General features: G+C 41.0%; 1 protein-coding gene across 5 annotated transcripts in view; it reads left to right on the forward strand.

The window, feature by feature from the left end:
* GRIN2D (glutamate ionotropic receptor NMDA type subunit 2D) overlaps window positions 1-26,253 on the forward strand; it is an 855,799-nt gene that overhangs the window by 348,785 nt on the left and 480,761 nt on the right. For all 5 annotated transcript variants that reach the window (XM_056544763.1, XM_056544766.1, XM_056544762.1 and 2 more), the window contains one exon: window positions 1,264-1,445. The gene's annotated coding sequence lies outside the window, so the exon portion shown is untranslated. The remainder of the gene's footprint in view (window positions 1-1,263; window positions 1,446-26,253) is intronic.

Consider the following 26,253-nt stretch of genomic DNA (forward strand, 5'->3'; position numbering starts at 1 on the left):
CGAAACCAAACAAATATTATTTGTGGGGTGAAATGAAAAAAGAAACTCCATTTTGTAAATTGTGGGTGCTCCCGTTTCAATGCAGTGCATTTTTCAGTATAAATGACACCTTATTTTTATTCTGTAGGTCCATATGGTTACAAGGATACCCAATTTATATAGATTTTATTTTATTTTAATACTTAAAAAAATATATAAACTACATGCACCAAAATTAGTATGTTTAAAATTGGCATCTTCTGACCCCTATGACTTTTTTATTTTAGTCGTTTTATCGGTACCATTTTTGTTTTGATGTTTTGAAGTGACCAAAAAATGCACAATTTTAGAATTTGGTATTTTTTTATGTGTACGCCATCACCATGTGGTTTAGCTAACCTTATATTTTAATAGTTTGGACATTTACGCAAGCGGGACCACATATGATTATTTTTATTCTTTATTACATCATTTTATTAAAACAATGGAAAAAGGGGGGTGATTAAAACTTTTAATAGGGGGTTAATGAACTTTTATTACATTTTTTTAATCCTTTTTTTTGCCCCCATAGGGGGCTACAAAATGCAGTCTTCTGATTGCAGATACTGATTAGTGCTATGCCATAGCAAAGCACTGATCAGTGTAACCGGTGATCTGCTGCTCTAGCCTGCTGCACAGGCATGGATCCGTAGATCGCCAATCTGACAACGAGGAGGCAGGTGAGGACCCTCCCGTGGTCTAACCGTGGGCCCTGGCTGCCCATAGCAACTGGGACCCACGGGATTTAACCCATTCTCTGCTTGTGAGAATGCTTGAAACCCCATTATCGGGATCAAGGCTCACAGGTACGCGCTCAGTCCTTAAGGACTCAGGAACTGGGGTGTACCTGTATGCCCTGCATCCTTAAGGGGTTAATGTAATTGTTTTTATATCTGTCCATGATATTCCTTAAATCTCTTCACATTTTTTTCAAATGCATTCTATTGTTGTGTTTCCTTTGTATCCAGTTATGATTGTTATTAGTTTATAGAACACAATCATCTACTGTGGTTCTTCATATTATGGCACACATGAAGGGTGAGAGCACAGAAAAAAAATCTAATAATATCCTTGTATGAGATTATATTTATGGTACAAGGTTCCATACAACAATAACAATAATAAAAGGTTAGGTCCCAAAGGTATATTTTGTGACTGTCTTACTGTATATGTTTAATTATTTACCAGTTTCAATCCCAGAATCATATGTAGCCTCTTTTTATAATGCCGATTCTTCATTTTCAGGTAACCAGCTATATGACAAGTCATTTACTCACCATTCAAGTTTTTAACTGAGTTACATGCTAAATATTTGCTACACTCAGTTCAACAAGATGCTTTTGGATTTGCTACTGAGTAAAGGAGATTGGAGATAGCCAGAAGATTGCATATGCCTGGTACCTAAAGAAAGAAAATCTGAGCTAAAGGCAAGTGTTACTAAGATTTTATTATACATAAAACATTAAGAAAAATTATTATTAACCTAAGGATCCATTGTCTTGCTGCATAAGTTAAAGAGCAGGCCTAGAAAAGTCTCTCAAAGAAGTCAGTGGAATAGTTTTGTTGGGCTTGCTGTGAAGCATGGGGAAGATTTATCAAAACCTGTACAGAGGAAAAGTGGCCTTATTGCCCATAGCAACCAATCAGATTTCTTCATTCGTTTTGCAGAGGATCAGATTGGTTGCTATGGGCAACAAGGCAACTTTTCCCATGCACAGGTTTTGATAAATCTCCCCCTAAATCTCTAAATGTTGTGCAAAAAAGTTCAGGCAATATGACTTTACCCTAAGTAAAATAAAAAAATTAAATAGTGAAAAAAAAATTGATATACTGTATGACTCAAATCAATAACTCTGGGCGATACATTATCTTTAAAATATGTAGAATTTGAACTCCTTGCAATTTTAAACTTGTTAGGGTAATTTCTTGACAATGATAATAATAATTATAGATGAGCAAACTTTTGAAAAATTCGATTTGGCCGATTCACAGTGAATCTATATTAAAAATGGCTATTTCTGGCCTACAGAGAGCCTCAATAGGGGTGTAGAACGATTTGCTGTGTTCAAACACGCACATGGAGTGTGCTGGGTTAGTGAAATAATACTGTTATTCAGAATGACATGCAGATTACAGGCATCACTTTTAGAATCACTGCCACAGAGCAGCACAATGACAGAGCCTGGAGGTGGCATCAGTATGAGGAGACCATATAGTGGCTGAATGACAGCATGGAGGTTTTGGCAGCATGAGGAGACCATACAGTGGCTGAATGACACAGCGCGGAAGTGTTGGCAGCATGAGGAGACCATGTAGTGGCTGAATGATACAGCCTGGAGCTGGCAGCAGCATGAGTAGACACTAGGGCTTCACAATCCCTAAGATTAAAAGATGAATTTTGAAATTGAAATTGAAGATTTATGGTAGCCAGTGCTACCGTAATTTTTTTTTAGGTCCATGCACAGCTGCATCAGTAAACCATATATTGCCTGAATGATACAGCCTGGAGTTGGCTGAAACATGAAGAGACCATATAGTTTCTGAATGGCAAGACAGGAGTTGTCAGCGGCATGAGAAAACACTAGGGCTTCACAATCACTAAGATTAAAAGATGAATTCTGAAATTTAAACTGAAGATTTTGGGTGGCTAGTGCTACCATAAAAAAAATGATTACCAGACCCAGGCCCAGCAGCATCAGTAAGCCATATATTGCCAGAATAACACAGCCTGGAGTTGGCTAAAGCATGAGGAGACAATATAGTGTCTTAATGGCACAGCCAGGAGTTGGCAGCAGCATGAGTAGACACTAGGGCTTCACAATCCCTAAGATTAAAAGATGAATTTTGAAATTTAAATTGAAGATTTATGGTAGCTAATGCTACCATAATTTTTTTAGGTCCAGGCCCAGCAGCATCAGTAAACCATATATTGCCTGAATGACACAGCCTAGAGTTGGCTGAAGCACGAGGAGACCATATAGTGTCTGAATGGCGCAGCCTGGAGTTGGCAGCAGCAGGAGTAGACACTAGGGCTTCACAATCACTAAGATTAAAAGATGAATTCTGAAATTTAAACTGAAGATTTTGGGTAGCTAGTGCTACCATAACAAAATTTTTATTCCAAGACCCAGGCCCAGCAGCATCAGTAAACCATATAGTGTCTGAATGGCACAGCCAGGAGTTGGCAGCAGCATGAGTAGACACCAGGGCTTCACAATCCCTAAGAAAAAAAGATGAATTTTGAAATTTAAATTGAAGATTTAGGGTAGCTAGTGCTACCATAAAAATGTTTAGGTCCAAACACAGGCCCAGCAGCGTCAGGAAACCATATATTGCCTGAATGACACAGCCTGGAGTTAGAGACAAATGTACTTCAAAGGTGCGGTGGGTCTTTTGCGGCGCTGACTCGGAACAGGCACATCAGGTGAGTATAAAAGGTTTATTAAAATGCAACGCGTTTCACCGCACATGCGCGGCTTCATCAGACATGGTAATCACTTATATAAAGAAAAAAAGTTAACTCTTTAACAACTTTTGTATCAGGAATGAAAGATTATAAAGTTACAGAAAATACAAGATACACATAATAACAACTTTCAGCATAGCATGCAAACTCACTGTGGGAGGTAAGCAAATCTGTGCATAATATTTGTTTTATTTTGTATTGTGTTTTTTGGTGTGTGAGCACGCTTTAATTTCAGGGGTGTATCTATTCTGTCTTTTAGTGTGTGAATACACTCTGATTTCCAGGAGTGTATGTATTTTTATACCGGACTCTTTAAAGAGAACGGCTATATATTGTCATAATAGATGTCAGTATCAAGTGTGTTTCTTGGTGTGTGAACACGCTCCGACTTTAAAGGGTGCATCCATTCTGTCTCCTGGTATATGAACACGCTCTGATATCATAGGTGTGTCTATTTTTTGTATACCAAAAACCAATAAACCACCAAAGGTGGTCCAAAATACCCTCAGGTCCCAACCATCAATTAAAAGGTCTTTATTGATCAGGTCCACTTGAAATAATAATAGTAACTAGTAGTTGGTGTCCAAAAATAAGATAAAAAACACACACATTTAAAAGCACTGTGTGCAATTAACCATCTGATTTCAAAATGATAAGGGCTCTGATGGCTCCATTAAACATGGTCAGATAGCGGGGAGCATTTAAGTGACTATGCTCCGGATCCACTGTCATAGGTTAAAGCACACAGCAATTTAAAACCAGTGAACAATGCCCCCCTCAACGTTTCACTCTCAAAAATAGCTATATTTTTTATATACCAGACTCATTAAAGAGAACGACTATATCATAATAGATGTCAGGATCAAATGTGTTTTTTTGTGTGTGAACACTCTTTGATTTCCAGGGGTGTATCTATTCTATCTTTTGGTGTGTGAACATGCTCTGATTTCCAAGGGTGTGCCTATTTTTTATATAGCAGACTCATTAAAGAGAACGTGTATATCATAATAGATGTCAAGATCAAATGTGTTTTTTGGTGTTTTTTGGTGTGAACACACTCTGATTTCCAGGGGTGTATGTATTCTGTCTTTTGGTGTCTGAACACGCTCTGATTTCCAGCGGTATATCTTTTTTGTCTTTTGGTGTGTGAACACGCTCTGATTTCCAGGGGTGTGTCCACTTTTATACCGGACTCATTAAAGAGAACGGCTATATATTGTCACAATAGATGTCATGATCAAATGTGAACAATCCTCAATATATCTCAAATAAAAGTAATTTTAAGTCTTTAGTTTATAATTATAAATAGCTTATAATTATATTCAGTTGTCCTTATGTCTTATTATTACTAAATGTTTTAGTTTATATTTTTGTTTATATGATAAATTATTGATACTTCATGTTTTTTATTTTACACACATATGCATACCAGCCCACACAAATGAATTCATCTGACCATTATTGTAATTATAACAATTATTGATAATATTTCTAAACATTTTATACACTATAAAATTATACATTATCAATGGGGGAAAAGAAAAAAGAAAAGGGTCATAAAACATGAATAAAATAAAATAAAGTCCAGGCCCAGCAGCATCAGTAAACCATATATTGGCTGAATGACACAACCTGGAGTTGGGTGAAGCATGAGGAGACCATATAGTGTCTGAATGGCAAAGCCAGGAGTTGTCAGCAGCATGAGTAGACACTAGGGCTTCACAATCACTAAGATTAAAAGATGAATTCTGAAATTTAAACTGCAGATTTTGGGTAGCTAGTGCTACCATAGCAACATTTTTATTACCAGACCCAGGCCCAGCAGCATCAGTAAACCAAATATTGCCTGAATGACACAGCCTGGAGTTGGAGCATGAGGAGACCATATAGTGTCTAAATGGCACATCCGGGAGTTGGCAGCAGCTTGACGAAACCATTAAAATGTTTGAAATGAAAAGGATCCTTCATTAGATGACAATATGAGTATTGTGTGTTCCAGTGACATTAGCTCATTGGAGGAACAGGAAAACATGATACAACTTAATTCTGCAACTGAAGAACCACAACAAACAATGAATGACTTAAAGCCTACTGGAACTGAGGTACTTCAAAATGGTAACTCTACCACCTGTGATAGTCAGTCAATTCCCACAACTTGTGGTCACTATCCACAGTTCCCTGTTTCTGGCAATATTCATTTTATTACTGGTCTGGTATCAACATGGAAATAATGCTTGGAGAGTAACTCAAGGATACCCAAATGTTTCCTACAATACACAGTCAATATATGGAGACCATATAGTGGCTGAATGACACAGCCTGGAGGTGGCTGAAGCATGAGGAGACCACGTGTGTGAATGGCACAGCGTGGAGTTGGCAAAAGCATGATGAGACCATTAAAATGTAAGAATTTTAAATGGAAATGAAAGATTTTGAAATTAAAATTAAGGATTTTGAAATTGAACTTTTAACTCCCAAGTTTTGGTATACCAGGCCCTGGCATGTGGGTACAAAGGACCAAATCTAACAATGAGTCACATGTCACATGGCAGCACAATGACAGAGCCTGGGGGTGGCATCAGTATGAGGAGACCATATAGTGGCTGAATGACTGACTAGAGTTTGTGGCAGCATAGGGAGACCATATAGTGTCTGAATGGAACAGCCTGGAGGTGGCTGAAGCATGAGGAGACCACATAGTGTCTGAATGGCACAGCCTGGAGCTGGCTGAAGCATGAGGATAGCATATAGTGGCTGAATGGCACAGCCTTGAGGTGGCATCAGGAGTCCTGAAAGTGACCCTAATGCAAGGAATTTCGGTAACTGGGGACCAGCACATTAATTATGTTTTGAAGTGTCCATGGCAGCACAATGAAAGAGCCTGGAGGTGGTAGCATCTGCATGAGGAGACCATAGAGCAGCACAATAAGAGAGCCTGGAGGTGGCATCATCAGCATGAGGAGACCATAGAGCAGCATAATTAGAGAGCCTGGAGGTGGCAGCATCAACATGAGGAGACCATATGGTGGCACAATGACAGAGCGTGGAGGTGTTAGCATTAGCATGAAGAGACCATAGAGCAGCACAATGACAGAGCCTGGAGGTGGCAGCAGAAGCATGAGGGCCATGCCAACTGAGGGTCGAGTCTGAGGAACCCACCAACTATTGACTGGGGGTGTTGGATGTCACTTGGTATGAAGTCGATGACCGAGTGAACCTCACTTGGGATGAAGTGGATGACCGATTGACAGGTACAAAATAGTACACTACTTAGATGTACGTATGCAGTATGCACTTATGAGGGCAGAAAAATGCACTACAGTATGCCTAAAAACTCTGCCTTTTTGTAAAACACCAGCCAGTGATTACTTTTGTCTGTCCTTTCACAGTATGTAGGCTCTTGACAAATTAACAGGTACAAAATAGTACACTACTTAGATGTACATATGCGGTATGCACTGATGAGGGCAGAAAAATGCTCTACAGTATGCCTATAAACTCTGTATTTTTGTAAAACACCAGCCGGTGATTACTTTTGTCTGTCCTTTCACAGTATGTAGGCCCTTGACAGATTAACAGGTACAAAATAGGACACTACTTAGATATACGTATGCGGTATGCACTTATGAGGGCAGAAAAATGCGCTACAGTACCCAGTATTTTTGTAAAACACCAGCAGTACACAACAGTGCTGCAGCCCAAAAAAAAGCTGTGTACTAAACACAAAATTGCACTCTGTCAAAGACTATTAGGAATGAACTGCTGTGTATTATACCGTCTACAGACTAGAGTAACCAGCAGGGGATTTTTTGTTTAACAAAGACACAGAATTGCGCTGAAAAATTATTACAGTCTCCTCTGCTAAGGTTTATGAAGTTGAAGCAGCTAGTTGAATGTATGAGGCAACACACAGCTCTCTGCCCCTCTCTTTAATACAATGCTGAAGAAAGTTACTGGGAGGTTTATAGCTGCAGTAAAAATCCTTTTCAGTGAAAAAACACTGCTCTCTGTCCACCAGAACGCTGATGTGACTAGGATGTGAAACGCTGCTGGAATGAGCTTTTCTGTGTAACACACACACAGCGATGTCCGTCCTATCTCTATGCAGTGTAATGAATGATGACGAGTTGCAAAATGGCTGCCGAATATATAGGGCTGTGACATCACAGGGGTGACTGGCTGCATGTGATTCAGGGTCATCCTGCCTACTTCCCTTCCCGCCTTGCCCTCCCACCTTCCCAGCATTCCTTGCCCCATGGACTAACATGTGGATCCACCATTTTAGATGCCCTGGAGCCTGCACCGCAGTAAATAGAGTTTAATGAAGCAATTTGTGCGATAGAATCGCGGCGATATTCGCATTCGTTGCGAATCGAATGTTTCCTGAAATTCGTAATAGTAATAATAAAAATTATAATAATGCTGATTACATGCATTCAAGAGTAGAATAAAGTACATACAAATATTAAATTATTTTATGCAGGAAAGTCATCTTGATGCATGTGTTATGTATCTGAAAAGATGCTGATCATGGTGTTACAAAGATCTTCAGACACTATAAACATAGAGGTGATGTATTTGATGTATATGTGTGATATGAGAAACACATGCAGGCCATATATTGCTGTGCTAGAGATCATGAAGATAAGCTTTCATTGATTCACAGTGACACTCACTCACAAGTGCATATGACCTCCTAGATCGGATGAATTGTTAGATGGTGTCAGATCCTGAGTCATCATACTTTAGGTTGGCTGACTTTTACAAGGTCATAGCAAAGACTAGAGGGGATGGCAGAATCTTACAGCACTCAACACCTATCATACAAAACAATTTCAATGTCTGTGGTAAAAGTGAAAAAATCTTCCGCATAGTAAACTGACCTTTCACTGCATCCCGGCAGATAAACAGTGACCTTATTAACAAGCCATTAATCTACATAATTGTTTCTTACAACCTGTCATGTGAATAGAATCTTGGACAAAAGGTAAAATAATTTTTCATAATAACTTTTGATACCAATTATGTGTTTTCATATTCAAGGATCACCAAACTAAGTTTTGTCCTTTTCTTATTTTCTTTTCATCTTTTATTGTCAACTAGCTGAATACCCGGCTCAGTTTTTCCTTCCTAATCCTTTTCTGGGGAGGAAAATAAACAAAGGAGGAAGCTTTTGAGTTCATATGCAGTCCTCATATATTGTTGTCATATCCCAACCCCACATCCCGACCTCCTATCCTGTCCTCCTATCTCAACCTCCTGTCCCGACCTCCTATACCGTCCTTCTATCCCGCCCTCCTATCCCGTCCTCCTATCCCGTCCTCCTATCCTGACTTCCTATCTCGACCTCCTATCCTGTCCTCCTATCCCGTCCTCCTATCCCGTCCTCCTATCCCGTCCTCCTATCTCGACCTCCTATCCCATCCTCCTATCCTGTCCTCCTATCCAGTCCTCCTATCTCAACCTCCTATCCGTCCTCCAATCTCGAGCTCCTATCCCGACCTCCTATCCTGACCTACTATCCCGACCTCCTATCTCAACTTCCTATCCTGTCCTCCTATCCCGACCTCCTATCCCAACCTTCTATCCCGACCTCCTTTCCCGTCCTCATATCTCGACCTCCTATCTTGACCGCCTATCCCATCCTCCTATCTTGACCTCCTATCCTGACCTCCTATCCAGACCTCCTATCCCATCCTCCTATCCTGTCCTCCTATCCCGACCTCCTTTCCCGTCCTCATATCTCGACCTCCTATCTTGACCTCCTATCCCATCCTCCTATCTCGACCTCCTATCCAGACCTCCTATCCCATCCTCATATCCCGTCCTCCTATCTCGACCTCCTATCCCAACCTCCTATCCCAACCTCCTACCAGACCTCCTATCCCAACCTCATATCTCGTCCACCTATCCCGACCTCCTATCTCGACCTCCTATCCCAACCTCCCATCTTGTCCTCATATCCCGACTCGTAATATGTGTACCAGGTAATGAAATAGCTCCAGCCGTACGGAAATTATATGGGAACATACATTTCCCATTGATTTGAATGGGACTTTAAAAAAAAAAAAAAAACCCTGACCCTCACAAATGGGGGTAGTTAAGGGTTAAATTAACTATCCTATATTTTAAGTGGACATATAAGTAACATGTGACCAAGTATTATCGAAATATCTCAAGCCAAGTTATGCAGTAACATATGTTTCCCCCTGACTTGCATGGAAATTTAAACATAAGCCCCGCCCCTGGCAAATGGGGGTGAGTAGGGTTAAATTACCTATCCTTTGTTTGTTGTTGACATATAAGTAAGATGTGTGCCAAGTTTCATGTTAATATCTTTAGCCGTTTGAAAGTTTTTGTGGAGCATACACACATACATACATACATACATACACACACACGTTGAGTTTTATATGTATAGACTAGCTGTGTACCCGGCGTTGCCCGGTTTTTCCTTCCTAATCCTTGTTGGGGAGGAAAATAAACAAAGGAGGAAGCTTTTGACTTCATATCCCGTCCTCATATATTGTTGTCATATCCCAACCCCATATCCCGTCCTCATATCCCAACCTCATATCCCGACCTCATATCCTGACCTCCTATCCCATCCTCCTATCCCGTCCTCCTATCCTGACCTCCTATCCCGACCTCCTATCCCGAAATTCTATCCCGCTCTCATATCCCCTCCTCATATCCCGTCCTCCTATCCCGACCTCCTATCCAGTCCTCCTATCTCGACCTCCTATCCCATCCTCCTATCTCGACCTCCTATCCCGACCTCCTATCCCGTCCTCCTATTCCGTCCTCCTATCCCGTCCTCCTATCCCGTCCTTATATCCCGACCTCATATCCCGTCCTCCTATCCCGTCCTCCTATCTCGACATCCTATCCCGTCCTCCTATCTCGACCTCCTATCATGACCTCCTATCCCAACCTCCTATCCCGACCTCCTATCCTGACCTCCTATCCGGTCCTCCTATCTCAACCTCCTATCTCGACCTCCTATCCCGACCTCCTATCCCGACCTCCTATCCCGTCCTCATATCTCGTCCTCCTATCCCGACCTCCTATCCCAACCTCCTATCACGACCTCCTATCACGACCTCCTATCCTGACCTCCTATCCCGTCATCCTATCTCGACCTCCTATCCAGTCCTCCTATCCCATCCTCTTATCCTGACCTCCTATCCCATCCTCCTATCCTGACCTCCTATCTCGACCTCCTATCGCCCTCCTCCTATCCCCTCCTCCTATCCCGTCCTCCTATCAGGACCTCCTATCCCGACCTCCTATCCTGTCCTCCTATCCCGTCCTCATATCCCGACCTCCTATCCCGACCTCCCATCCCGACCCGTAATATGTGTACCAGGTATTGAAATATCTCCAGCCGTACGAAAGTTATGTGGGGACATACATTTCCCATTGATTTGCATGGGACTTTAAACAAAAACCCTGACCCTCACAAATGGGGGTAGTTAAGGGTTAAATTAACTATCCTATATTTTAAGTGGACAAATAAGTAACATGTGACAAGTATTATCGAAATATCTCCAGCCGTTTGGAGGTTATGCAGTAACATATATTTCCCGTTGACTTGTATGGGACTTTCAACATAAACCCTGCCCCTGGCAAATGGGGGTGAGTAAGGGTTAAATCACCTATCCTATGTTTGTTGTTGACATATAAGTAACATGTGTGCCAAGTTTCATGTTAATATCTTTAGCCGTTTGGACGTGATGCTGGAACATACACACATACATACAAACACACATACATACATACATACACACACACGTTGAGTTTTATATATATAGATTATATATATCTTCATAAAATCAAGGTAGGAAATATTTACACTCCTATCCAATTGTTACATCATCTCTTTTAGGGGGATGGGATCTGAAGGATCATCTAATACAGCGCAACTCATCCAATGACTGCACACATATCGATTACACACATATCGATTACACACATATCGATTACACACATATCGATTACACACATATCGATTACAGACATATCGATTACAGACATATTGATAAACATGTCTCTCGAATGAGCAGAGAAGTAACCTCCTCTCTCCACTGTTCCCTAAAGCCAGTGACTCTCTGTCCGCCTGCATTATTTCTATTACACAAGACTTGTCATAGAGCTGTAAGAATCACCAGTCATTCAGTCATTCATACCAACTTTTCCATCAAAATAAATGGGCTTCCATCCTCTATACAGAATTGAAACAAAACAAGAGAGCGCTCTATAGCATAAAACCACCAACAGTTAACCCACACAGTAGGTGTTAAGCTCTTACCACAGGTGGTTGTGTGGACTCACATACAACAATGGTCAGCGTGAGTGAGAATGGGAGTCCCGGCTGCAGTCTTCCCCGACCATGTGATCGGACCTTCATTTAAATAAAAAATCAAGATACTGTAGTACTCTCATTCCATGCCAATGTACAGACTGGCAGTAGCCAAACAATACCCCAGAGGCAGCTTTTTAAATTCTAATATTTTGTATAAATAACTTTATAATATTAAAGTTTCTTAATGTTGGCCTAAAATATTGTAAGCAGCAGTATTGTTTCCACAGAGCCTCCTCTTCTTATTTTTTTTTATACATTTTTTTTGCTAATATTTATAAAAAAAACAAGCTTAAATCTTTTTCTATACAACAAACAGGTGTAAATGGGAAAGCATTAATGTTCTCTGTATAAACAGTTGTTTTACTTGTAATAATATGTTAGTGCCCTAGTAAGGCACTTAGTTAAGATTAATTGCATCTATCTAACCAGAAGATATAAAAACAATGGTGTATGTAAAGACTCCGGCTTCCGAAAATGTCCTGTTGCTTAAGTTATGATGCTGAAGAAAGAATAGCAGCGGAAATCTTCATTTCACCATTCCTTGCAGGTGTGCTAACTACCCAGAGGTTTAATGGGCCATTTCAGCAGTAATTGCTCACAAGGAGCAGGTTAACAATTTTGTCTCCTGCTAAAAAGTTGGAGACAAATGGCAAAGGCAAGATAATGTAGTGTACAAGGTTAAAATGAGTAAACCATGGAAAAAAAAACAGGAAAAATGCTGAAATGTTAGGCATTATACAGTATGTTCAGATGAAACTAACAAATACATGTTAGTGTTGAGCACGAATATTCGTAATGCAAATTTTTATCATGAATATTGGCACTTTGCGATTTTGTGAATATTTAGAATATAGTGCTATATATTCGTAATGACGAATATTCGTTTTTGTTTTTTTCACATGCAAATTTTTACGCAAATTTTTTGGGCGAATTTTCGCATGGAAAAAAATGTGAACCAATATAGCGAATATGCGAATTTCACAAACATAGGAAAATAATCGTCAATATATTCGTGAAACATTGCGAATTCAAATATGGCCTACCGCTCATCACTAATAGACATTATATGTTAGCTGAATGTAACTTTTACGTTTATCACACCTAACAGTAGAACATACTTTGTTTCAATAGTACAAACCAAACCAGCACAAAAAAATAGACAACTGTCATACTCCTTTGGCACCACTTCTGGACAAATGGACCATACATTAATTGTATTGGATACTGAAATGTACTACCCATCAATATTGATATTATCTACATACCCTCTTCTCTTCTGGTATATCCTCCATCTCCCATAAATTCAGTCATCTGAATGAAAATATTTCTAGAATATCCGGGCTGTTGACAGTGTTATTTCCTAGGTGAATAGAGATGCTAAACCAGGTTGGCTGAATTGTGCTTTGTTGTGAAATAATACACCAGGAGCTCCCATCTGTTGTTTCTTTCTGTATAGTGTATATTGCGTGCAGTATTATATCTCCAAATCATCATCACTGAATGCACTTCTGACCATTGTTTTGAAGCTGGAGACAATCTTTCTTTCTGGTATTTAGACATGTATGGCTAGGTTTTTACTACATTTGAGCATAATGTTCAGTGGGAATGTTAATAACTGTCCATAGGAAGTTACTGTTCACAGAAGAGACAGGCAGAGTCAGGGGAGGTTAATAACTCTGCATCTAATCACTATATATACTCACCTGGTACTATATTTTTCTGCTCTTCTGGTAGGGCAGCAATGATCTCAGCAATATGTACACTGTGAGGCACAGAGGTTTGGATGGAGAGTTAAAGGGGTTGTGCGCTGCCCTGCCTTTCGGAGCTCCGCTCACAGCATCCGGAAGTTCATTACTCCGAACATTGTGTGCGGGCTTCCATGTTTGCAGCCGCCCCTCGTGACGTCTCGCCCGCCCCCCTCGTGACATCTCGCCCGCCCCTTCATGAAAGTCTATGGGAAGGGGGCGCGACCGCTGTGATGCCCCCTTCCCATAGACTTTGGTAGAGGGGGCGGGCGTGGCGTCACGAGGGGGCGGGCGAGACGTCACGCCTGGCGGTCGCAAACACGGAAGCCCGCACACAGCGTTCAGAGTAATGAACTTCCGGACGCTGTGAGTGGAGCTCCGAAAGGCAGGGCAGCGCAAAACCCCTTTAACCCCTTAACGACGCAGGACGTATATTTATGTCCTGCGCCGGCTCCCGCGATATGAAGCGGGATTGCGCCGCGATCCCGCATCATATCGCGTCGGTCCCGGCGCTCATCAACGGCCGGGACCCGCGGCTAATACCACACATCGCTGATCGCGGCGATATGCGGTATTAACCCTTTAGAAGCAGCGGTCAAAGCTGACCGCCGCTTCTAAAGTGAAAGTGACCCGGCTGCTCAGTCGGGCTGTTCGGGACCGCCGTGGTGAAATCGTGGTGTCCCGAACAGCTGACAGGACACCGGGAGGGCCCTTACCTGCCTCCTCGGTGTCCGATCGGCGAATGACTGCTCCGTGCCTGAGATCCAGGCAGGAGCAGTCAAGCGCCGATAACACTGATCACAGGCGTGTTAATACACGCCTGTGATCTGTGTAAAAGATCAGTGTGTGCAGTGTTATAGGTCCCTGCCCAAATTTTTTTTTTAAAGTGTTAATAAAGGTCATTTAACCCCTTCCCTAATAAAAGTTTGAATCACCCCCCTTTTCCCATAAAAAAAATAAAACAGTGTAAAAAAATTAATAAATAAACATATGTGGTATCGCCGCATGCGTAAATGTCCAAAATATAAAAATATATCATTAATTAAACCGTACGGTCAATGGCGTGCGCGCAAAAAAAATTCCAAAGTCAAAAAAAGCGCATTTTTGGTCACTTTTTATACCATTAAAAAATGAATTAAAAGTGATCAAAAAGTCCGATCAAAACAAATATCATACCGATAAAAACTTCAGATCACAGCGCAAAAAAATGACTCCTCATACCGCCCTGTACGTGGAAAAATAAAAAAGTTATAGGGGTCAGAACGTATAAATGTTTTAAACGTATAAATTTTCCTGCATGTAGTTATGATTTTTTCCAGAAGTGTGACAAAATCAAACCTACATAAGTAGGGTATCATTTTAACCGTATGGACATACAGAATAATGATAAGGTGTAATTTTTACGGAAATATGCACTGCGTAGAAACGGAAGCCCCCAAAAGTTACAAAATGGCGTTTTTTCTTCGATTTTGTCGCACAATTATATTTTTTTCCATTTTGCTGTGCATTTTTGGGTAAAATGACTAATGTCACTGCAAAGTTGAATTGGCAACGCAAAAAATAAGCCATAATATGGATTTTTAGGTGGAAAATTGAAAGGGCTATGATTTTTAAAAGGTAAGGAGGAAGAAACGAAAGTGCAAAAACGGAAAAACCCTGAGTCCTTAAGGGGTTAAGGGATCTAAGAGATGCTCATGTAATTCTGTAGTTAATGGGAAGTCAGCCATATAGGAGAGACTAACAACCTGTCAACACAATAAAGCATAAGACTTTTTGGTTGTCAGATTGGTGGTCACATGACCCAGCTGCAGTAATGACATCTATAAATGTAGCTGAGCTGAGATGAAACAGATGACAATGCAGAAGTACTGGGGGTTAATTAGCAGCTTCTTTAAAAAACATAAAATCTGCAATATATTTTATTTTTTATGTATACATTTCTATTGAAATGCAGTTGAGGCAAAGGTTTATCTATGCATACAAACTTAAAGGGGTGCTCCAGTGGAAACCATTTTTTTTTTTAAATCAACTGGTGCCAGAAAGATAAACAGATTTGTAAATTACTTCTATTAAAAAATAGCTATCACGCCCCCTCCCGTAGACTTGCATTGAGGGGCGGAGCGTGACGTAACACGGGGGGCTGGGGCATGACGTCACACGCCGCCGGCCCACAGGTCGACCTTAATCAGACCCGGAGCGAACACGCTCCGGGGACTGATTACAAACGGGTTGCCACGTGCATGATCGCGGGTGTCCCCAGCTGCGGGACTCCCGCGATCAGGCATCTTATCCCCTATCCTTTGGATAGGGGATAAGATGTGTAAGCACCGGAGTACCCCTTTAAGCCCAAATTGGCGGTGATCCTAGCCACTCTGGTGGTCTCAGAGATCCCGTTTTCTTTTTCCTTGTTGTGGTGGCAACAGGGCTGCTGATTACTTACATATTTTTATTGTGAAGAACATTAAAAGGTATCCTTTTCTACCATAGAATACGATAAGAAAAAATAATAATAATGCATCTTTCTGAATATTACGATGAGTGGGTAGTTGTACTAAACAGTTAGTGGTCACAGCATGAAGAGCAGATCATCTGCAGGTACCCCTACCCGTGTATAGTATTACAATAATCAACAGGGAGTCAATTGCTTCGAAAAACAGACAAGACATTGTCCTATTGCAAACTTCTTGTTGCCAATAAACACTACTTTTTCTTTTTCTTTTTAAGTCTTTAAAATACTAAAAATACTAAATAAAAATGTTTAGAATTTCTTTTGCTTGTCACGGGAGTCTATGATAACAGCTCCTGGGATGTATCATCTATAGACTGCTGGGAATGATTTTACATGTGTGAAGTGCAACATCCAAAGTGTCATTCAGAGCTGTACTAGAACCTCCTGAAGCTCCCAATTATAATTTACTTATATTTTTTATGTTTAATCTTATACAAGTTTGACAATACATAACTCCATGAAACAGAACAACAAATAGAACATGTTATTATTCTCTGCTAAGTATTGATAAATGTCCTGCAAATGCAATTTTTACCGAAACCGACTACTTTACAGCTCTAAAAGTTGGTTGGGGGACATTTATGCCTGCGGTCTGAACTTACTCTTGGTCCTTCCTTGCCAAAAGACTATTCAATTTGTAAAAGCCTGTTGTATGCCGTTCATGAACACATAGGTACAAAAGAGGGTGCGCACCCCTGGATGGAACATGATGGATGAGATAGTGAAGAGCCCAATCAAAACGCACTCTCCTATTCGAGTTGTGCGAATGGAGGCACAACACTCAGTGGCTGCTGCGGCTCCCAGCGTCCGGGCGCAAATATAGATAAAAGGTGATCCAAGAAAGGGAGATGAATCGCGCTACCACAAGAAGTATATATAGGTAAATTTATTGCACACAAAGAATCCACGCGTGGATCCTTTGTGTGCAATAAATTTACTTATATATACTTCTTGTGGCATCACGATTCATCTCCCTTTTTTGGATCTCCTTTTAACTATGAACACATAAGTGGGTAGGATCATATCTTGTTCCTTGAAAAAATAGGGCAGCCTTTGTGTTTAGGATTATTGATTTGGATTTTCCCTTTAAGAATCCGTTAAAAAAATATGCTTTTTTTAATTTCAAAATTAGTTAATATTGTATAAATTATTATTTTAACTTAAAGTAAGTGTTACAGAGAATAATTATTTAGAAAAGGTTTGCAAGGCCCACATGTACTTAACTTGTGGCTCTTGATGGAACATCTGACTAATGTGGTAGAGCTGCCTTCACAACGGCAATGATCACAAATGAATGCTCCTGTATGCCAAGTTCTCTGCCAAACCATACATTTCTGAAAAGTTTCTCTTATTGTTCTCCTCTGTAATAAATACACTGGGGTACTTTACCTGTCTCCAGACATTGTGTCATCTATGTTAGCTTTTGTATATTTCTGTGATCTATGTTACCTTCATTTGTAACATGAACAGAGCTGAGTTTTTAGCTAGATAAATATATGTAGAAAGTACCAGTCACAAATACACTGTGTAAAAAGTCATATGTACAGTGTGTGTTACCACTTGGCACTGCTGTAGCTGAATATGATTTATGGCTCTTTGATTTGAATAAAGGGTGGAATTTGGAGACACATTCAACATTCAATATCCGAGAAATTGCGAAACATGTGATAGACTGGAAGATCCAACCTGCTAGCCCTGTGCATGTAGCCCCTACTCAGAACTTTCCTGGGAAAAGGTTTCAACAATTCTCAGTTGGATCAGGCATTGGTTACTTTAAGGGACAAGAGGGAAGGAGCTGAGACCAAATGTAGCAAGAAGGAATTCTGAGTTTCAACCAATTAAGAGAAAGTCTAGAGTTGGTTGGAAGCTAGAAAGGAACTCCAAAGGTGCCTTGCTGAGTGAGAGAGCCAGAGTGCAGTCAAATCAGACAGAATGTTAATAGGAACAGTTGGAGTGGAGATGAGGGAATTTTTGGAAAATTCGATTTGGGCGATTTGCTGAAAAAATTTGGTTCGGTACAAATTTATTTGTGGTGAATCACTATTAAAAATGTCTATTTATGGGCTAAAGAGAGCTTCAATAGGGGTGTAGAACGCTTTGCTTTGTCGTAACATGCATAGGGAGTGTTCTGTGTTAGTGAAATATTGCTGTTATTCAGTATGACATGCAGATTACAGACATCTCTAGCAGAATCACTGCCACAGAGCGTCTGTATGTGGCAGCAGGGTCTGGAGACCATATGGCGTCACAATTGAAGAGATTACAGAGATTTTTATTTAATTTTAATTTAATTTAATTTTAATTTATTTAAAAAAAATTTAAATCCTTTTTTGAGGACCCATTCTGGTGAGCATCGAGCTGGCAGTTCGCCACAAGGTGAACTACCGCCTGTCTCAGCTCCTGCCTCTCAGCGCATCCGCATGCTCTTAATGTCGACTTGAAAAGGGACAGGAGCGCATTCAGCTTCTGCGGCATCGGATAAGTGGGTGCATACTGTTAGAAGTTGCTGCAGTGAAAAAGCTCATACTTGTATCTTAAAATCGAGCTGGCACTCCTCCACAAGGTGAGCTACCACATGTTTAAGCCATTGCCTCTCAGCGTACAACCCCCCCCCCCCCCCCCCGTCCCCTCGACTGTGAAACTGAAAATGTTTCATGTTTTAATCAGTTATGGTTCATTGTTATGGCTCGAACCTGTTTTATTGGATTCTTGTGGTAATTCCACAGGTAATATATGACGACGACCATAGGGCCCCACAATTGAAAAGATTGAAGAGATTTTTTAAAATTTTGATTAGATTCACAAGTTTAATGTCCCGGGTGCCTGAAGTGTTTACTTTGAACTAATACTGTATGACCACAAAACCCAATATAAGGAGTCATATGGTGGCACAATGACAGAGCCTAGAGGTGGCAGCAGCCTGACGAGACCATAGGGCCTCACAATTAAAAAGATTAAAACTATTTTTTTTAATTCAAATTGAAGATTTTAAATAGATTAAACAGCATAAGGAAACCATATGGTGGCACAATGACACAGCTTGGATGTGGCAGCAGCAAGAGGAGACCATATAGTGGCAGAATGACCCAGCCTGGAGGTGGCAACAGCCTGACGAGACCATACGGCCTCACAATTGAAAAGATTAAAGATATTTTTTAACATTTGAATTGAAGTTTTCAAATAGATGAACCTAAAATTAAAATTTTAATGTGCCAGTAACATGAGGAGAACACATGGCCACGGTATGTATGGGTCCTCTGTCTCGTCTTCCTCATCACCCTGTAGCTCCACAGCCTATTACTGCTCCTCCTCTCCTGTCAGATGACTGTAAAGACGATCCATTTTGCAAAACATTGCCTGTGCTCCACTGTCCCCCTCCTCCTCTTCCAGTTCAGCCCCCACAGGGCTCATGTGGCCTCGAGATGTAGGCGCCATGTCTCCAGTGCCCTGACCAGCCATTGTTTCCAACACGTGTTGGAGAAAATGAAGCAGTGGAATGACATCATTCATTCCATAATCCACATAATGTGGCTTCCTCAAAGGGCCTGAGAAAACGACAGGTGTCACGTATATGCCACTGGTTGACATTGAAATTACACAGGGGAGTCTCCCTATCCGCGTGGATCATCAAGAAATTGGAGTTGGCTTTTCTCTGTTTGTATCGTTGGTCCAACATATGGAGGGTGGAATTACATGAAATGTTGCAAATCAGACCATGTTGGGGGATGCCGTTCTGACGCTGCAGCTCAAGGAGCGTGTGCTTTGTGGTATACAAGTGGATGAAGTGCATGAAAAGTTTCCTTCACCTTGTTAGTATGTCTTGAAGATGGGGTGAGCACTTCAGGAACTGCTTGTCTACCAGATTGAACATATGTTCCATGCAGGGCGCATGCCTCAGGCTTCCCTGACGTAGCACAGACAACATGTTCTTCCCGTTGTCAGTCATCATGGTTCCCATTTCCAGTTTTTGTGGAGTAAGCCATGATTTGATTTTTTGTTGAATGACTTTTAGCAGTTTCTCCCCTGTGTGACTCCGTTCGCCAAGGCAAACCATGTGAAGAACAGCGTGACACCGCCGTGCCCTGTACAGTTGGTTTGCTGGAGGGGCAGTGAGACGTGTCCATGCAGTGGAGGCTGAGGACAAGGTGGAGGATGAGGAGGCGGAGTCGTACACTGTCGCAGGACCAACGGCCTGAGAGCATGGAGGAGGAAGCGGCGTGACCTGTTCAAGTTGGTGTTGCGGCTGTGCAGGAACCACATTCACCCAGTGGGCTGTAAAGGACATGTATTGTCCCTGACAGTAGTTAAAGCTCCACATGTCGGTGCTGCTGTTCACAACGACAGGCTTAAGGACTGGCCCACCTTCTGTTCCACAAAATTGTGCAGGGCTGGTACTGCCTTTTTCGAAAATAAATGATGGCTTGGGACTCTCCACTTCGGCTCAGGACAAGCCATCAATTCTCTGAGAGGTGCCAAGTCCACCACCTGAAAAGGGAGGGACTGCAGCACCAGCAACTTGGAGAGGAGCATATTCAGCTTCTGCACCGTTGGATGAGTGGGCACATACTGCTATAAGTTGCAGCAATGAAAACGCTTGTACTTGTATCCTAAAATAGAGCTGGTGGTCTGTGGAGTGGCCAGATATTGCCTGTCCCAGCCCCTGCCTTTAACCCCCCCCCCCCCCCCCATGCTTATGACTGAGTGTCCCGGATTCTCGAGGCATTTACTTAGAAAAAATACTGTCTAACTACAAGATAAATATAACAAGGATATCACATGGCGGCACAATGACAGAGCCTAGAGGTGGCAGCAGCATGACGAGACCATAGGGCGGCACTATGATAGAGCATAGATGTGGCAACAGTATGAGGAGATCATATGGCGGCACAATGACACAGCCTCGAGGTGGCATCAGCATGAGGAGAACATATACTGGCAGAATGACGCAGCCTGGAGGTGGCATAAGCAGCATCAGGAGTCCTGAAAGTTACCTGGTGACAGAGTGGGGTGGTGGGTGTAAATACCAGTACCCGGTGATGAAGGTGGGTGAAAGAAGGAGAACTTGGTATCAGATGTGAGGCATCAGGTGGGTGGCAGGATCAGAATAGTAGATGAGGCAGGTAGGCAGAAGAAAGCGGTCTCTTTTGTCAAAGTAATGGTGTGCAGAAGTAAGTATTGAGGATATGCATTACGTAAAACTTAAAAGGGTATTCCAGGAAAAAACTTTTTTTTATATATATATATCAACTGGCTCCAGAAAGTTAAACAGATTTGTAAATTACTTCTATTAAAAAATCTTAATCCTTTCAGTACTTATGAGCTTCTGAAGTTAAGGTTGTTCTTTTCTGTCTAAATCCTCTCCGATGGCACCTGTCTCGCGAAACACCAAGTTTAGAAGAGGTTTGCTATGGGGATTTGCTTCTAAACTGGGCGTTTCCCGAGACAGTTGTCATCAGAGAGGATTTAGACAGAAAAGAACAACCTTACCCTCAGAAGCTTATAAATACTGAAAGGATTAAGATTTTTTAATCCTTTCTGGAGCCAGTTGATATATAAAAAAAGTTTTTTCCTGGAATACCCCTTTAACTTTTAATATTATTCTTAGGATAAAATATATGGACTTAAAATTTATTTTTTAATCTAACAAAAGGAAATGTGTGCAAAAAACATCATGTGCCACCTACACCACCAAGTACTGATGTGATGCAAAGACCTCTAAAAGGTGGAAGGGAACAACGTATGGTCCATTGTAACAGGTGGGGGTAAAAACTTCCCCTGCAAGGCCCTACTTATTATTATTAATTCCCTTCTTTTTAAGTGTTACTCGCCCTAAAAAGGGCGTCCCCACACAGGAACCTCTCCCTATTTCCACCTAAAAACACTGCCATTTCCCAGGGTTTTAAGTTGGAAATAGAGAGATATTCCTGTGTGGGGCCGCCCGTTTTAGGTCGACGGTAACAATGTTTTGTTCATTGCAGCAGGTGGGGGTAAAAACTTCCCCCTGTAAGGCCCTACTCTCGCTCTATTAATTCCCTTTTTGGCAAGTGTTACTCGCCCTAAAAAGGGCGGCCCCACACAGGAACCTCTCCCTATTTCCACCTAAAAACCCTGGGAAATGGCAGTGTTTTTAGGTGGAAATAGGGAGAGGTTCATCTGTGGGGCCACCCTTTTTAGGGCGAGTAACACCTGCCTCTGCCACTCCTATGTGCCTGTCCTGGAACTTTTCTGCCTGACATGTATTTGGCTACAAAAGCAGGTGTGTAGTTTTGGCTGGCCTTTCACGGTAACTAGGCCCTTATGACTTTACAGGAACAAAATCTTACACCATGTAGGTGTACATACAGTATACACTTATGAGAGGAGAACTATGCGCTCCACTACGCTTAAAACTGTTTTAGACTACAGAAACAAGTGTGTATCTTTGGCTGGCCTTTCACAGTAACTAGGCCCAAATTATTTTAACAGGAAAAATATAAAGGACACCACGTAGGTGTGCGAACAGTTTACACTTATAAGAGGAGGACTATGCGCTCCACTACGCTTAAAACTGTATTAGACTACAGAAACAAGTGTGTAGCTTTAAAAAAATAGTATATAACACTAGCGCGGTTGATGGACAGAGATTGTGTGCCCAAACTGCTGCTATATTGTGCATATGAGTCCCTGTATCTCATACAAAAGAGGTGTACTATGTTTGTAAAAAAGACAAGAAGCACTGAATGGGACTTCATATATAATTGTAGCTTACCTGTAGATAGTGGTGGAGTAAACAGTTGGTAGAAAAGGGCATACGTGACAAGGTGCTTTTTTCAGTTTTTTCTCTGTAACTCTAGAAAGTGTATATATAAATATTAGTGTTGAGCGGCATAGGCCATATTCGAATTCGCGAATATTCGCGAATATATGGACGAATATTCGTCATATATTCGCGAATATTCGCATATTCGTAATATTCTCGCTTTATTTTCGCAAATGCTAAAATTCGCGTATGCGAAAATTAACATATACGAAAAATTTGCATAGACAAAAAGTTAGCATAAAAGAAAATTTGCATATGCGAAAATTAGCATACGCAAATGTTCGCATATGCAAAACATTTGCACCACACAAGCTGGAAGCAGAGAGGGGTGATCACTGTGATGTGTACTGGGAAAAAAAAAACGAATATTCGTAATTACGAATATATAGCGCTATGTTCGCGAAATTTGCGAATTCGCGAATATGCGATATTCGCGAATAATATTAGAATTGAGAATATTCGCGAGCAACACTAATAAATATATCGAGAAATAGAGTAGAACTATAAAATTATAAATTAGATATTAAAAGGAGGTGGATACCTGGTGCATAAGGTGCATAAGTATAGCATAGGACTTCTGGAAAGTGCATAGAATAATCTTATAGGAGGAGCCTAAGTGGAAAATAAATAGCTAAAAAAAGACATGTTATATTGCACTCACTGTGAACAGATTTTTCCCTTCATGTACCTAGTTTATTCTATAAGTGGGGGATATATATCTCACTATGGAGCATACAGTATATTATGATTTGATGCAATACAGTCCTGTAGTATAGAGAAACAATCCTCAGTTTAGGTAAGAGACAGGTAGTATGCACATCAGTATGCGCTTAGATGCTTTCTATGTGGATAGCAAATAATATGCGCACCATAAGTCCAAATGGTACCTGAAATCCATTGTGTATGCAGAGGTCCTGCGATACGGTAATCTTCTTAGTGTTGGCAGGCACTGTGAAGGAGAGTGATATTTTGGCAGATTACCGGGAGTATGCTCCGGCCGGTGGCGTCTCAACCGCAGTGTCTCTGACTTTGGAGTCTGCCCGATGGTTCTGGCTGTGCAGTGACGTCACTATGGGGTCTAGTGAGGACCAAAAAGCCTTCCAACACGTTTCGGAGACTATGCAATGGTCTCCTTCGCCGGGGAAGGGTGTAGCTTTGGCTGGCCTTTCACAGTAACTAGGACCAAATTACTTTAATAGGAAAAAAAAGACCTACACCACATAGGTGTATGTACAGTTTACACTTATGAGAGGTGGACAATACGCTCTGCTTAAAACTATAATGGGCTACAAAAACAAGTGTGCAGCTTTGGCTGGCCTTTCACAGTAAGTAGGCCCAAATTAGTTTGACAGGAAAAAAAAACGTGCACCCCCTATGTATGCACAGGTTATACTTATGAGAGGACAACATGCTCCGCTACACAACCTGTATTAGGCACTGTAATCAGGTGACTATGGCTTTTCATGCTCATCCTAACTGGCCCCTGTTAGCTTTCGAGTTTTAGCACACACTAGTGTTGAAGCACAGAGTCGCTGTGTAGTACATCCTAGTACAGTATTATTATGCACTAATAGCAGGTGACAATTAAAGCTTTTAAAGCTCAGCCTAACTGGCCCCCATAAGCTTTAGAGTTTCTGTACATCACATTGTAGCAGTACAGAGTCGCTGTGTAGTACACCCAAGAGAGTTTCTCTCTCTCCATGTCCTCACATGTGGATATGCCATTTTAGATTCCCTAAAGCCTAGACTGCACTAAATGGAGTTTAATGAAGCAATTTGTTTCATCGAATTGCGACGATATTCAGATTCATTGTGAATCAAATTTTTCCTGAAATTCATAATGAATTCGGATTCATCATATTCGATTCGCTCATCCCTTCTTGAGAGAGTCACATTCTCCAAAGTAGTGCTATAGTAGGCTGCAAGCTGGAGTCAGGCCCTGAGTATGCCCCACTTCCTAGAGATGCCTAGACAAAGTAAAATAGGCCATGCACTGACCAGTGCCATGCAAGTCATTCTGGAACAAGAGACACTAGGTCTACCTGGTTGCCTGAATCTCGTGCAATTAAGTAGGGAGAGATAGAACTCCTGGATTGCATTAAACTCAAAGATTGCCTGTTGATTTGCTTGGATACTCTCTTCACTCCCACATGCTCTGATATTTTGTTTAACCAAGACTATTTGTTACATGCATTAGACCGTTTGATTCTTGTTCAGAATAAAGTCAGAAAGATTGCTTTTGTTTTCATTTTTAAACATTTGCTTATTGAAATGATTATCGGATTATTGTCATCTACACCACTTACAGAACCATGAAAAAGCCAAGGATGTCTACAAAGAATGCAATTTACAACTTCCACTTCTCGACTTTAAAAGACACTAGCAAGTAAATTTATTTTAATAGCCTTAATCTTGACTCTAAAATACCTGTTGTTAAGAAACATGTCTCTTTTGGCAAAGTCAAATGGACTGGGTTTGCATGAGAGTTCTTCTTATGTCTAAAGTATTAGTTTCATGCCTAAGCCACAAGTAAAGGCCAGTAGAAACCTGATACACCCACACTACTTCATTCATCTCTACCCATATTTGCACCAAAATCAAGTAATCTATATGTACTAAACTCAATGCAAGACTATGGAAAATAAGTAATTGATGTACAGTGGTCCCCCGACATATGATGGCCCCGACATATAATCAATTCAACATATGATGTCCTCTCAGAGGCCAATTACCCTCATATGTTGAGGGACCAATGCCTTATTGCAGTGTTAGACAATACTCATTTATGTCGTATACTGTGTAATCAAGTAAACAACCATCAAATCATTTCTGATCTTTTGACTCATTCTAAATGTGACAATAGTTTCCTACAATTGTAAACTTTTTTCAGACATAATCATGCTTTATATTACACGAGGAGGAGAAAGGTGGTAATGCAATTTCTGATTTGAGAAAGATGCCAAGCTGTGTTATGAGAGATTGCAGAGAGCTCATAATTTTTAAAATGACTTCATCTCACACTTAAGATTGAACCCATCGTCTTTAGTACAGGGTTAGACTTGTTTTTGTAGATTCCCAGGAAGACGTACACCTGCCAGTATATCATTCGCTCAGTTTGAAGCCATCTTGTGTGAGGTTCCATTTCTCCCCGCTCATTTCACACATACAAGAGGATGTTTGTCATTCTCAGTTTTTTTCCCATTTATGATGGCACAGCAAAGTACTGTGGTCCAAAAAACAAACTACCTCCAGGGTTCTTATTTCATAAGAGAACCATGTAGAGTCACTTAGTATAGTCAGGACATTATGTGTCTAGATGTTACCGGTGAGTCAATACAATTAACATGCAAC

The sequence above is a fragment of the Hyla sarda genome, chromosome 10, assembly GCF_029499605.1.
Source record: "Hyla sarda isolate aHylSar1 chromosome 10, aHylSar1.hap1, whole genome shotgun sequence".
Lineage (NCBI taxonomy): Eukaryota > Metazoa > Chordata > Amphibia > Anura > Hylidae > Hyla > Hyla sarda.